A 15,807-nucleotide genomic window follows, 5' to 3' on the forward strand; every position below is an offset into this window, starting at 1 on the left:
TTATTCCAGTGGCAGCAAAACAGCTGGAGGTCCTCCTGGTGACACTGCACAAGATTTCCTGCCTTCTAACTTTTGTCCAAAGAGAAATGTCTACCTGTTTGTTCCTCCCCGCTTTCTGGGGGGAATTCCACTACTGGCCATTTACCCAAACAAACCTCTTCATGCGTTTATTAGGTAAAAAAAAACAACAACAAACAAACAATTGGGGCATTTACATTTCTCTCTGAAATGGGGAAAAAAGAGTGTTGGGTATCCCATCCCGTCTCCCCCACCAGCCAAGTAAGTCCCTGCAGTCAGGGTATTATTTCTGTTGCCTCTGAAATCTTGAAAAAAATAGCACAAGAAATGGCATCAAATTTTCATGTTGAGTGATGGCACAGAGTGGCCCCAAACCTTCCCGGCGAGTGGCATTACGTCTGGACAGTCTAAGGTATCTTGAGAATGGGAAGGCTTGTGGTCAATCGTGGGCCCGTGCGCGTCTGCAAGGAGGCCAGTCTTCACTTGGTCCAGGGGCCGGGATGCCTTCCTGCAGGCCTTTGCGCATGTGCGTCTCGGCTACTACCTGTCTGGGACCACTGGTGGTGTTGAAGAGTCTCCAGGCAGGATCTGCCAGTGGTCACACACGCACTGCAGGAAGGCCTGGCGACCCGTGTTGGACCTCAGGTTGGTGGTGAAGCCAAGGACTCATCGACAGGCAGGTAGGCCTTCACGATAAACCTGGGGGTGCCGGCCATCTGGGATTCCTCCAAGACGTGGTTACCTGTCCTTTTAACACAGTATGCTTAAGGGCCAACTGTGATTCCTTGGAACATTTCAAAAAGAATTACGAAAGATGATACAGCTGCCTGCTGGATCGTCATGTTTGCTGACAATAGGAATTGGTCCACTTAAAATTTTAAGGAGCCAGAACAATCTCCAACGAAATGTAAAATCAATAGCTCATGTATTTTTTATAGAACATACTGGCTAAGCCAAGTATTAGAGAGGAAAGCTAAAGATCAAAATAGACACAGAATATGGGTGATTTCTCTTTTGGTGTTAGATATTCTTTTCCTAAGTGGAAGGGATGTGTTCTAGCCAAGTTTTTTGTAAAAATGAATTTATGTTAAGTGAATCTTCCTTTCCAATGGGCCTCCAATAGGAAATTAAAAATTTATTCTGCTGGTTATAAAACAAATTCCTATTGACTTCTAGATATATTAAAATCATCCTGCAGAATGCAGGAGATGTTTGAAAGTTGCATTTAGATGCAAAATTATTACTTTCTGATAATGAATCAGTGGCTATGTTGTACATATACATACAGTATCTGAATTGATGGGCAGTAAGGAGAAGTAATTTGAATTTTAATGTCTTCCTTTATAATAATATTTACTCTCGAATTGAGTTTACAATTACACATTCTGTGCAAGACAATAATACTGCCCTAAATTCAGAATAAGTCAGGAAAAGAAAAAATACTAAGATTAAAAATAATATAAAATACAGTAAGGTGCCATTGCTTCTGGTAATGTGAGACACTCTCTCAACAACTGCTCCATCCCTATAATGGCTTCATAATTGACTTCCAGTGTGTATATTATCAGGATATTGCAGTAAATGGGGTCCCAATATCCTGCCCAAGTAGCAGTCTCAACACTAACAATTGCATAAAGCTCTTTCTCAGCCTCCAGTCACCTTAACCATATTAATATTAAAACACCAATAACTCTTTTTGCACGCTTTCTATCAGTTGGACTTACTGACTTCTTTTAAGGTATCTCCTGAGGTCAACCATGACTTTTTACAGTTGGCTTAGAAGGGAGACCATTGAAGTATTAAAGCAAAACACTAAAATACTCCCTCCTTGCTGAGCAAGGGAAGTTACAGAAAATTTGTGCTGGGACTAATAGTTGCCTGGCAACCGTCTGCTCCATTAGCATATTAGTGGATGGTGCCCTGTTGATGGCTCTTCTCCCAAAGTAAAGACCTGTTAATTGACTTTCAGTGGTAACATCATTAGGACATATTAGCGAAATTGTGTTTTTGAGCCTGACAGAAGATTATCATGATGCTGAGGTTAGCAAAATATTAAGTGTTAGCTAGGCTTCAGCGGGTCTGGTATGAAGTCATATACGCATTTATTAGTTAATGCTGCTTTCAGGCAAATTAGTAAAGGTAGATATTAGCCAGTTGTTAATGTATTATCTTAACAAATGCAAATGATGTTACACAGTGTTCAGCGGGGCATAACGCCTTTGAGTAATTTACTAACATTTAGTAGTGGCACTTTTGAAGGTAGAATTTGAGACTATTTCCTGAAGTTTGGAATACAGTTTCATGAATCCTCATTGACCAAAGTGCATATGTATAAAATAGATGTTTGTAATTAGTTTAACATTTATCATTGTAAATTATGAGCATAATATAAAAAGTCAAAAAGTACTAATATTCCTCTAATGGAAAAGAGAAGTCCAGAAACCATCCTTTCAAAGCAACTACATTTTCTTTTTTTGTCTCTGGATTTATGTATTTCTTCCACATTTCTGACAAATACTTTTAATTGCTATGTTTGTATTTTCACTTGTCTATATTAGTTATTGACTTTTTCTGTTGTAGATGAGGGTTTAGTTCTCTTACTTTGCTTCATCTTCCAATTTTATTCATATGATTCATAATTTCAGTTTTGGTTAAATTAATATTCAGTTGTCACGTTTGTTAGGGCTATGTAAATTTTGTCCAGAATTGAGCCACGTAAGGTGCTATAATTACAGCTTTCTTTTGGTACAACTGTTGGTTATGTCCTAGCATTAAATTTCCATGATTTTATTGGCTTAAATCAATTTAATTTTAATATTATTAAGTATGCCAGATCTGGAAAAGGCGAAAAGGCCTTTCAAGTATTATTTTTCCAGGCGGCAAACCTATGAATTAGTTTATCAGTTTTAAATTTTTTTTTCCACAAGGGTTTCTTTCCACTATCCCTTATAGTCCTGATTCAGGCTGGACCTGTTGCTCTCTAAGATGGCATCATAGCTTTCATGATGCCTTCCCTTCTGTCCTGTGCTGAGCTCCTTTTTTTTTTTTTAATTGCCTACTTTCCTCTTTTCTTAGATTACGCCCTCATTTTGTGGAGCTCATTTGTGGTTGGCAAAATTCTTCAATGCATCCCCCCAAAACTCCTGGGTTCTTGTCCCTGTCATTCACTTTCATCCAGTCATTCAATCAAATATTAATCTGGACACTGCTATAAAGGGATTTTTCAGATATAATTAAGGGTCCAAATCAGTTGACCTTAAGGTAGGGTGCTGTGGAAGCAGCCATGCCCCAACCTGCTGCCCCTGTCCCGTATTACCCTGGAGAGCACTGCCTTGGGCCTAGAACATTCCCCTATAGGGAAGTCGGGTGCTGAGCTGTCACCTGGCCCCAGATTCCTCTTCCTTATTAGGAGAAAGCTTCTCTCTGTTCGGGGTACACCGTGAACTTCCTCCTCGTATTGCTTAAGCACGTGCTTCGTAAGGCCCCTGGTCGGCACCACCTGTGTATCTGGCCCCCATTGGAAGACAACCTGGCCCCTGCCTGCAACATGCAGGGGGAGCGTGTAGAGCATCATCCTGCGTCAGCTGTCGGGAGGGACTGTCTGGCCCTAGGTGACCAGGGCGCACTTCCGGTGCTAACCTTGCTGCCTCTCTTCTCTGACATGTGAGGAAAGCCTTGTTTTAACCAGTGCCCTGTGTCGGCGACTCTGAACCTACAAGATACAGTGGGCTGAGGTGTGTGGGCTCCGCCTCGTGGTGGGCACTGTAATGCCAGTGCTGTCCTCCACGATGGGCATCTTCATTTGGCACTGATAGCAAGATCTTCCTGTTCCACATAGCAAGATTATCTGGGTGGGCCAGAACCTACTCACAAGAGCCCTTAGAAAACAATTTTCAGGGCAGCTGGGTGGCTCAGTTGGTTAGAGCACGTGCTCTTAACAAAAAGGTTGCTGGTTCAATTCCCTCATGGGGTGGTGGGCTGTGCCTCTCCTCAACTAGATTGAAAAAATGGTGACTGGGTTTGGAGCTGAGCTGCACCCTCCACAATTAAGATTGAAGGACAGCAATTTGACTTGAAGCTGATGGGTCCTGGAAAAAACACATTGTTCCCCAATAAAGTTTAAAAAAAGAAACATAACAGAATTTTCCTCAGCTGGTTGTAGAGGAGGAAGTGAGAGATAAGAAGCATAAGAAGGATTCAAGTCACTCACTGTTCCTGGCTTAAAGATGGAGGGGATCACATGCAAAGGAACTGTGACAGACTCTAGGACCAGCTCCTGGCTAATAATAGGCAAACAACGGGGGCCATCAGACCTACAACTAAAGAAACTGATTTTTGCCAACAGCTTGAAAGAGTTTGGAAGCCCTTTCTCCTCTAGAGCTTTCAAATAAGAGCCCAGTCTGGCTGGAACCTGGATTTCAGCCTCATGAAACCCTAATCAAAGAACCCTCTTAACCCCAGCCAATCCCAGCTCAGACTTCTCACCAACAGAAATTAGAGATAATCAACAGAAATTGTTTTAAGTTTCTAAGTTTCTAGTAACTTATTATGCAACAATATGAAACCAACACATCCTTTATCAGTTCCTGAGAAATGCATAATGTCTACAATGCCTAAAATAAATTTGATATCATATTTAATATTTTAATTTTCATTTGTCAACATAGTTTATATTTTAATATCAGAGTACATCTAATATTCACATTTTAAAATGGATTTCTCAGCTGTATGTGAGGTGAGTACGTTTTAAATCACTTAGAAAATTGTGATAATATGTTCACAGTGTTGATCCAACCAAAGATTAAATGCTATCAGATGTACTAAAAATTAAATCTGGAAAAAAATTCTAGCAGCAGCATATAGACACTGTGTTTTCATTTTTTTGTAGTATAAGTTTAATCAACATTTATAAGTGCCTATTACATTCTAGACACCATGCTTTTTGCTGTGTAGATACACAATGAACAAGAATGAATGTGGACTCCAGTGACCAAAATCTTTCTGGTTTTCTTTTTGTGTGTGTTTGTGTGTTTGTGTATGTGAACAGTGAAACAATCAATTAACTACCTTATTACTTTGTCTCTCTGGTGTTAAACAACCAAATCAATATTTCTCCCCTAACTGAATGACTTTGTTGGTGAAACTTAGTAGTTGTCATGTTGTAGCTTTTTTTAATGAAATATTACATTTTATTACATTTGTAACTTTTTATATCTAGTCTTGATACTTTCAAGTATATTTTATTTTTCAGTTACAGTTGACATACAATATTATATTAGTTTCAGGTGTGCAACATAGTGAGTAGACATGTATGTAACTTAGGAAGTGATCATCCTCATAAATCTAGCACTCACCTGGCACTGTACATAGTTATTACAGTGTTATTGACTATATTCCCTAAGCTGTACTTTACATCCCCATAACTATTTTGCAACTACCAATTTGTACTTCTTAATCCCTTCACCTTTTTCACTCTCTCCCCAACCCCCTCGCCCTGCCCCCCCCCAGTCTGGCAACCCTCAAAATGTTCTCTGTATCCATGCGGCGGCTTCTGGTTTTTTTTTTTTTAGAAGTTTTAGTCTCCTTAATAAGTCCATCTCAGATAACTTTCACAAGTCTGTTGAGAATAAATACCTAGGTGGAGCTTAATGTTGGAGACGGTATTTGCTAAATAAATGTGTGAACCTTCTGAGTCTCCCAGCACACTAAATGGAAAAGTTGTAGAGAAACTTCTGTACATTCTGCACAATTGCAGATCTGCTCCATGAATGGTAATGCATGTTTTAAAGTATGAGCAGGCTTGATTATGTAGCCCCAGATATGTAATGGAACAGAAGGCTAATGCTTAGGCTGATTCCACCCTAAGTGAAATCCATCTGTTTACTACTCAGGCAGCATGCAATTCAGATTTGTTTGAGTAGAACAAGATCTATACTTGAGGTTACTTTCTCTCCAGTAATAGAAAGGCATGGGGAAATGTCATAGTAAGACTTGTGCATTTTGCAAAGATGGGGTTTCCAGCAAACTCCAAGAATCTACTGTCTCCCAACTGTGGTCCACCCAGAAATGCCACATGATGGGATGCTCGCATCACTAATCTATAGTCATGTACATAGAGATTGTGAAGAGAAGCAGCTGATTATTAATTTCATGTGAAGGGAATCAAGATTAATAAAGAGAGCTTTATATTAGATGTTTGTTTCAAGGTCCACAGGTTATCTTTTTGGACCATTATGAAAGTGTGAAACATAGCTTTCAAAATGCCACTTTTGGAAATATTTTCCTGACATACACATAATTATTTCTGAAGAGACTGCTATATTCATTTTATTAACTATATTAATTAAATTTATTGGGGTGACAATGGTTTGTAAAGCTACGTATGTTTCAGGTGTACAATTTTGCATTGCATCATCTATATATCACATTGTGTGCTCACCGCCCAGAGTCAGTTCTCCTTCCATCATCATATATTTGAGCCCCTTTCCCCTCTTCTACCACCCCCCGCACCCCTTACCCTCTGGTAACCACTAAATTATTGTCTGTGTCTATGAGTTTTTGTTTGTTTCTTTCTTTGTCTTGTTCCTTTGTTGCTTTCAGTTTTATATCCCACATATGAGTGAAGTCATAAGTGAAATAAGTCAGAAAAAGCCGAGAACCATATGCATATTATATTTGATATTTTCAAAAGAATATTTTGATTAGCCTTGATCACCTCTTCAGGCTTTTCCAAACCCCCTGCACCAAAAGGCATATCCTGCCTATACATACTTCTATATAGTCTAATAATTTTTGAGGCCAAGATCAAAGAATGCCCCATTTCTGAAACTTTCTGTAACATCTGCTCTTTCCTCTGCACTTTGACAGCACTTTTCTTAAATTTCTAGTAGAGCAATTATTTCCTTCTACCTTGCTTTGTTTTCAGTAGTGTACCTTTCCCTCCACTCTGTGAGATTTCAAGCTCCTTGAAAGCAGAGATTATGCATTAGCAATATCCAGAACCCTTATGTAAGACTCATAAGGTAGAGACTCCATAAATGTCCTACTGAGTTCAATCTTCAAAAGTAATCCATGTCATTCATGAGCAAAGAATTAATTAGTGCATCTTGATTGAGGACCTTTTGCTTCCTTAAAATGACTCAGGGTAGAAAAATGGAGGAGGCCAGGAGTGTTCCTTAGAGTGTGCTAAATATAGCCATAGTCAAGGGACTCATGGGAACAGCAAGAAAAGCTCTTGGACACTTACGGCCAATAATAGTAAACAGACAAACAGAAGGTTTACAACACCTAGATTTTATCTCTTTGAATTATTGTCTAAACTTGGGATCTTACATATTACTAAGCAGAATTTTATTTATATTCAAGATGGTATGTAAAAATGCTTTGCAAAAATCTTGAAGTTCCATACAAATGAAGTCTGTCATTATTATGTTACCTAACCAAAAACTAACTTTGTCACTGTCTCTCTCTGACATGTCAGCTATCAATCCCAAGAGATATGATTTACTTTGGAATGTTCTGCTCCCTAAAGTCTAAGCTGTTTCAAGAATACAGGGTCCTAAAGTGGTAATTAACAATCTACTCAGGAGACAGGCTCTGCAGAAAAACCCCTTTGAAGTCATGCCAGACATAACAACTGGCTTGGTAATTTAGGATTTTGTGTTCATGTTACAAAGTTTTCAGTACAGTATTTATTAGTATTTCTCAGTACTTAAAAAGAAGTACCACCAGTTTCAAGAAAACGCCATCAAAGTTGTGGGATGTAATTGAACTGATGTACAATTTGCACCTTAACATAAAACAAATCTCTTTTGGCAACAACAACAAAAAACCCCACAGTACTTTTTTATATTGCAGTTAAAATAAAATATGAGATGAAAGCCCCTCAAGGATTTACAAGAGGTATATTTACAAAGAAAATTCATACCCTTGCACTATTGAATCTGCATATTTATAAAACGCAACATATTTAGTCCTCTGAACAGAAGAAATACATTCAAAGTAGCTTATTGTTAAAACTGTCTTTCAAGACACTTCCTTATAACTTAGAAAACTTACCTGTTTGCAAACTAAGCTAAAAAAATAGATCAATAACTGTTTGATTTGGAGGGAAGAATAGCCTATGTGGAGAGGGAAGAGACCTGGGAGAGTCCGGCCTTTATACCAGTGCGACACTCTATTTGTGTATTTATGAGCCAAAGCCCATTCAAATTGCTTTATTTTGAGGGCCGGCCGAGTGGCGCGTTGGTTAGGAGTTGGCTTGGGATGCCAGCTCTGAGCAGCAGGGTCACCGGTTTGGATCCCACATGGGCCAGTGACGCTGTGCCCTCTACAGCTAAGATGGTGAACAACAGCTCGACCTGGAGCTGGGCTGCTGAGTCAACGGTGATGGCATAGGCTGCAGTGGGGCTGGCCGGCAGCTGGTGTGAGCTTTTGTGAGCTGCCGTGAGCCGCCATCCAATGGCCAGGGAGCAACTGCCTCACCCAGGAAAAGCACAATGATAATACCAACATGGGCCAGTGAAGTGACATCCTCCACAACGAGACTGAAGAACAAAAGGACAGGAACTTGTCTGATCCCCTTCCCCAATCCCCCAGTGCTGTTCCCCTCCCCCAACTCCCCAATAAAAAATCTTTAAAAAGAAAAAAAAACTGCTTTATTTTGAAATGAAATCATGACTGAATGTCTGTACAAGAGGAGAAAATGGTGCTCGCAGCAGCCATTGGCAATACTGAACAGAGTATGGAGAATAAAACAATCATTTTGCCAGCCAGTTATGTTTCTTGTATGCCAAACTTTGTATCAAATTCTAGACACCATTAATGCCTTATTGAATTTAGTACAAGGCAACATATCTACGAAACAAAATACGAGGTGTAATGAAAAAATATGGTGAATGTTTAAATTTTAAAAATTTATTACAGTAAAAGACACATTGCCATTAATACCCCTGAAAATACTCCCTGTCACTTCAAACACACTTATCCCATCATTCTTGCCACTTTCTGAAGCAGTTCTGGAAGTCCTCTTTCATGAGTGTCTTTAGTTGTGCTGTCGTGGCTGCCTCAATGTCCTGAATCAATTCAAAACATTTTCTTTTCATGGTCATTTTCACTTTGGGGAAGAGCAAGAAGTCACACGGTGCTAGACCTGGTGAATAAGGTGGATGAGGACACACCTTAATGTTTTTATTTGATATAAATTGCCATACCAGAAGCACTTTGTGACACGGAACCTTTTTGTTGTGATCACAAAATATGGTGAATGCTGCTGCTGAGTTGCCATCCAATGGAAAGGCAGGGATCTTCAATATGGGAAGTGGCATGTCGAACTTTAGTAAGAGTATGACAAGTTTCAACTTGGCTGGTGCAGTCAGTCAGGTGTGAGCTATGGTTGAGAGAAGATGTGTGTTAAAGTGTGCCATAAATCATCCTCTGTCATGACAATTCTCTGTGTCACACATCGCTTCTGGTATATGGCAATTTCTGTCAGATAAAAACCTTACTGGTGTGTCCTCATCCACCTTATTCACTGGATCTGACACTGTGCAACTTCTGGCTCTTCCCCAAAGTCAAAGTGATTCAGGACATCGAGGCAGCCATGACAGCGCAATTAAAGACACTCACGAAAGAGAGCTTCCAGAACTGCTTCAGAAAGTGGCCAGAAAGATGGGATAAGTGTATTCCATGCAAGGGGGAGTATTTTGAGGGACATTAATGACAATGTGTCTTTTGCTGTAATAAGTTTGTTTATTTAAACATTCACTATATTGTTTGATCACAGCTCATATGCATATTGTCTTTTATCAAGCAATGAGAATTATACAACAAAGAGAACCTTATATTCCAGATATTCTAGGAAAGTGTCAACTTTGTAATTTATCCCCTTATAAGATGATATGTCCCCCCCCTTTTTTTTTACATGAGAAGAAATCCACTTTATTTACTTTTCAGTAAGTTAAAACCCTTGAGGAGTATAACATTACGTGGATTCTGTGTCCTATGGCCTTAGTAGGAAAGGTTGCTTCGCAATTTGGCGGGAAACATGCCACTGTTTACCTGAGCACGACTTTCCCCAGATTACTCCGGTTTTGTTCTGTTTGCCACCAGGAGTTACTGTGTTGTTCTTGGCCTTGTACACGTAAGCACATCTCTTGCATAGATAGAATTCAATTTCATCTCAAATATAGGCACCTTCAATTTTAAAATGAGCTGGGTGCCTGTGATTCCAGAGACCTTGCTTATAGCCAGCAAAAGTGGTCTTGGACCACAGTCTTCTAGACACATTTGTTGTTTTACAAGTCCTGTTCCTAACAGGCCTCCATAGGCTCCAAGATGGCAGGGAAAAAGCAATATGTCCCAATTTTTATTCAGCATATGACTGATATAACCCAACATTTCTCCTTTTTCACCTTTTAACTGAAAAGAAATGCAGAGGGCTCAAATCAGAGCCCGATTATGGTATTTAATCACCTCATATGACTAATAATATCAAGGTCACTGCTTCCGTTTAATTGATTTTGTTCTACCTTTATTTTGATCCTTCTGTTTTACATTATGTGTATCTTTGAAATCCACAAATCATTTGTTGAGACAACAGGGAATCATGATAAAGAAATGATTTCCAGAATTCTTTGGAAATTTTTCTGAAGTCTTTTGTCCTTATCTTAGCCTACTTAATAGCGACTCATTACTTTGAAAGAATTCATAATTTGTGTTTTAATTTTCATCCTAGAATTTGCTTTCTTAGACTTCAATTCATGATTCCTGGGAGAGCTGTAGAAAAGAGAGAATCTTTAAGTTCACAATGTCATTGTTCTTCTGTTTGATGACTTGTTATAATCAGAGAAGTAGTTTAAAAAATTTACTCATGCTACTGAGATGGGGGTGAACATATGGCGAGATAGGCAGTGGTGGGATTTAAAGGTCACTGGGTAGGAAACTTTTGTACAAATATATTTCTTTTATTGCTAGGTTAAATTAACAAACAACCTTTAAAAAAATGTTACTGCCCCAGTGAGATGGATCATATTTCTAGCCCAGATGTCTCCACTGAATGCCGAGGCCATGTTTATTACTCTATTCAAAATATCCATGTGGATGTGTCCAAAACTACTCACACTTAACGTTCTAGTCCATTCCATCATCATTTCTCATGTCTAGTGCTGCAACAGCCTCCTAACTACTCTAATTGCTTTCCATACAGCAGCAGGACTGATCTTTTCAAATTGCAAACCTAATCATGTCCCATCATCATTCCTAACCTTGGACAATGAAATAACTTCACATCATTCTTTGGCTAAAAGAAAAAAATAAAAACCCCTTTTGACTTACAAGTACCTAAATCCTGTGGTTTCCACTTACCTTACTCTAGCTTCATTTTCAGTTATGCTCCTCCATGATTTCTACTCTAGCTATGCTGATTTTCTCTCACTGTTGTTTTTCTGGAACACTCTTCCCCTCCCTCTTCATATTTATTCTTTAGATGGCAACTCGATCATCATATTCTCAGAAGCTCACTTTTCCTGAGATCCAAGGCTAGGTCAAATCTACTCATGACATCAGGTCCTTCTCTTTGTAATGATTTTATTAATATTTGTCTCTCTCTACTAGATTTTAAGCCATAGTGTTGGCAGCCATGTGTATTTTTGTTCACTGTTGTATCTCCCTTGCCAAACTCAACACTGGTACTTAGGAGGCACTGAATATAACATTTGTTGGATGAATGGGTGATAGCTAATAGAAAGATGTCAGCCATTCATTTTGTAATGAGATTTACAAATCTGATCTTAGTGCTTTCTTTCCAAAACCTAGCTCCAAACAAATTGACACTGAGATGAAGGGGGCAGAACATGCTTTAGAATTATGGGCTTAATCAGGAGATTTGAATGAAACATTGTGGCAGGCAGGAGGGAGCTTTAGATAATTCCAGGACAATCTGATAGGTGCTAGGTAACTTGGAGGTAGTGAACTACAAAAGCAAATTCTACCTTTTGACCACTGCCTGGAGACTCGGCTGCTCTATTGGGGCTGGCAGTGTAACTGTGTCCTTTAATCGCCATATGCTATACTTAAACCATTGAGTAATTTGTAGCAGTTTTCTGTACATGTTATTGGTCCCAGGCATCAGTGGGAAGGGAAAGAACTATTTGCTTCTGTCTTAAAATATAACTTTACAAATGAGAATTCTAGAAATTGAAAGTGTTTTAAGAATGTGAATAGAGCCTGGCTGAAGCTCTAAGAAGCTTCATGGAACTCTAATTCTCCTTGGAGAGAAGTTGCCGTTTTCTCTATAGAATTTAAATGTGTGGGCATTAAAATCTGCTGTGTCACTGGTGGTTACAGTAATATTTTCAGGAAGCCTCCAAGGGAATTAACAATTAAAGATGAAACTAACTAAAGCCAGACCTCTAACTCACTGGGTGCTCCTCTTGAGGAGGAAGGGTAGTCAAGGTAGGAATGAATTGTGAAGGTCAAAACCAGAAACTACGTAGGCATATTAAGAGAATGTGAAGAGAATCCTTTTGAATAATAAGATCTTTCCAAAATTCATGTCTTTAGTGGTGGTTCTGCATTTTTTTTACAGTATTCTGCTTTAATCTACAATTATTTCTCAGAAGGCCATCATCATTAACTAAGAGAAATGGTACTTTCATGTCAGTAAGTGGAAATTGTGAAGCATTTGATGATCTTAGAATTGAATGCAGATATGCACACTCATTAATTTAATTATATTATGGTTCTCCTTGAGGCAGTAGCATTTATTTCAAGAGAAGAAAAGGTGACTTAAAACTTAAGTCAAGGGTTCTGGGACTTTTTGAAGGTTGTAAGTTGTTCTAAAGGTTGGTTACATTGATAAAGGAGTTGGTAACATATCCAGTTGACTTTGTAGAAGTCTTGCAGCAGAGTAGAAGATTCTAATTAAAATGGGGATATTAAGTTGAGGTGTAATTATGAAAATTGCTCTTATTAAAACATTATACTTAATACTGCACCTTTGTAAAATATGGTTTTAAATGTTGAAGTGGAGATAATTGCTTTTTATCATTTGAAATATTTTTATTTTTCATTTATTCCTTTACACTGAAATAAATACAGCAATTAGATGACACTTGAAGCTATAGCATGATAAAAATATTTCTTGTCTTTAATTTGATACTGAAGCTTATGTGGTTTTTAGCCTTTTAAGTAGTGTTTCCTCTTCTACCTCTTATTTGTACAAAATGCCTAAGTAAAATGTAGTAGAGAGGAATGTCCTTGAGAATTATTATTATCTAGTATGAGTTTTGAGACATGGCTAGTAACAGAAATGAGCATTTAATTATACGACATCTGACGATGGTAAGATAGGAGAGCTCCGTCTCCCTCACAAATTAATAAAATTCTTTTCAAAACAGAGATCATTAGACTTTAGAATGTATTAAGGAATAATTCTATTCAAACTTTGAATCTTATGTTGCCTAATTTTGCCTTTATTCTAGTTGGAATGATGTAATTCAGCAGATTCTTTGTGAATATTAAATATGGCAGAATGAGGTGCTGACCCGGCATGCTTTGGACAGCCAGAGGAAAACAAAAGGCCCTGAATATCTTAGGCCAGGATACATTTACCTAAGTGGAGCTGAAAACAGGCATAATCATAACCATTTACTTTTAACAGGACTCTGTAGGGCCAATGCTTTTCCCCAAGAGTTCCTTCATAACGTACATTATAAAAACAGTGCAAACCCATGGGGAAGATTTGTAGTTAAGTGCCTTCTCACACTAAATTTGATTAACAGTTTCTCACTCCTCTCCACAGCCCCACCTCCTTGTATATATAACATCTTGTATATATAACCTCTCCTCAGCAAAGACAGTTTATTTGTGTACCCTCAGAATCCTAATATATGTGACAAGATGAACAAAGATCAAGTTTGCTGGAGGTGCTCACCCTCCAGACCCAGGGGAAGTGTGAGTAATTAAGCTTAGTGCTCCCTCCCACTGGCACTGACAGTTGTGCCGGAACCTATTCGCACTGCATATGACTGACTTCGTGAGATGAAACCTCTTTACTGTTGCGGACCTACAGCGCTGCTTCCAAACCTCTTTTACTCCATAGCACGTGAAGCTAACGAAACATGGGTACAGAGAACCATGAACAGAAAAGACAACTCCTGACTAGAGATAATGGGTGCAGGAGTTACAGGCCACCCAGAAAGCTCATGGGATGAAATGACTCAGAGCCCATCTGAGAAGATCTGATCAAGGTTTTTGCAGTCTATCAAAAGGTAGGGACCTAGATGTCAGAGTCTGGATCTGGCATCGAGTAAGGTATTCTTTATTCTGTACTCGCTGTGAGTTTTATTAGCTGTCAAGCAATCTTGAATAGTTAGCACATATTTCACAGTGTCACCGAAAACAACGCCTCCCCCCAACCATGGATTAGATAAAAAAAGATCTTTGGAGTCAACTAATCTGATATGGATATGGCAATGGGTTTGTCTTTCGGACACCTGCCGATTTCCTGTTAGCATATATTCTTTAAAAAAAATCTTTAATAGAACATAGAAAAACTTATAGTGTCTGTTAACATATATTCTTGTCTACTCTAGTTCCAGAGATCCCATTACTTGGATTAGATGTGACTGTAAATTGAAATTAGCTACTTAGACCTTTTTTGTTGCTGCCTTCAGGTGGTATGTATATTATGTGCTTTACTAACAGATGGGTTGACTCTACCCTTTTAAACAATGTTTTTCTTTGAAAGCAATGATTTGAATCTGATCCCCAAATTGGTTCAGACCTCAAAGCTTTTTGCGTTCCAATTTAATTGAATATTTCCTCTACAGTTTATGTCGTTCCTGCTCGAGAAAACAGATATTTAAAAAATAATCTCATATAATGCAGATTAATATTCTCAATAATATTTTTCAAATGTGTCATGCTCTTTTCTTTTCATTTTTCCTTGTGCTCAGCCTGAGCCTGCTCTAGAGTCACCCATTGCCTGACTGGAGGTAGAGGAGGAAGTGATGGGTGAAGGTTATTATACTAAGAAAGCACAGTGATCCTATGTGGGTTTTTTAGTTTCTTCTCTGTGTGGACACACTGCAGAGCAGAGAGAGAGAGTTTGGCAGAATTCATAGTGCAGAGTAGGGCAGAGAATAGCCTGGGGAAATTGAAAGCATCATAAAAATACCCCCAAATTAGCATGACAGTGGAGCAACAAGGTGCCCCTAGGTGTAGGGTTAAAAACGCCTGTCGATTATGTCCTGGATAGGCATTTAAGGGCAGACTTAAACAGCCTGGTGCCTTCCAGAGTGATATGTAGAAAGCAGCCAAGATTTCTCAGGCCCATAATGGTTGAGCTAACTGGTAAACCAAAATTAATCTGGGCGTAGTGGGGGGGGAAAAAAAGCCAGCGAATGCTGATGTCTCATGGTCATAGGCCATGTGGGGGACATAGACTGCTGCTCCAAGTGACTGTGCAATGGACAAAATACTGCAGGGAGGTGCAGTCACATTTCAGTATGCATCATCAAACGATAGGACCAGAGATGCCACACACTGAACTGCAGAGCTGCAGAAATTCAGAGGACAACCAGCAGCTCAAGGGATCTTTCCTAGTGCCACAGGATATGTAAACTAGATACCAACTTTGAAATAAAGGGAATATGGCTGGCCACTGAGAGCAGGGCAAAACATTCTGATACAGAATTGGACGTTGGCGTCAGGTCAACTGAAAAAAACTACCAGACTAAAACTAAATAAAACAAAAGCTTTCAATTGGAATACAACAGAGATACTTTA

The 15,807-nt window shown here is 38.9% G+C and overlaps 1 pseudogene; it reads right to left on the bottom strand.

The window, feature by feature from the left end:
- Positions 1-9,968: 9,968 nt before the first annotated feature.
- LOC109384831 (60S ribosomal protein L35a pseudogene) overlaps positions 9,969-15,807 on the bottom strand; it is a 62,125-nt pseudogene continuing 56,286 nt past the window's right edge.

The sequence above is a fragment of the Hipposideros armiger genome, unplaced genomic scaffold (genome assembly GCF_001890085.2).
Source record: "Hipposideros armiger isolate ML-2016 unplaced genomic scaffold, ASM189008v1 scaffold_103, whole genome shotgun sequence".
NCBI classification, from domain to species: domain Eukaryota; kingdom Metazoa; phylum Chordata; class Mammalia; order Chiroptera; family Hipposideridae; genus Hipposideros; species Hipposideros armiger.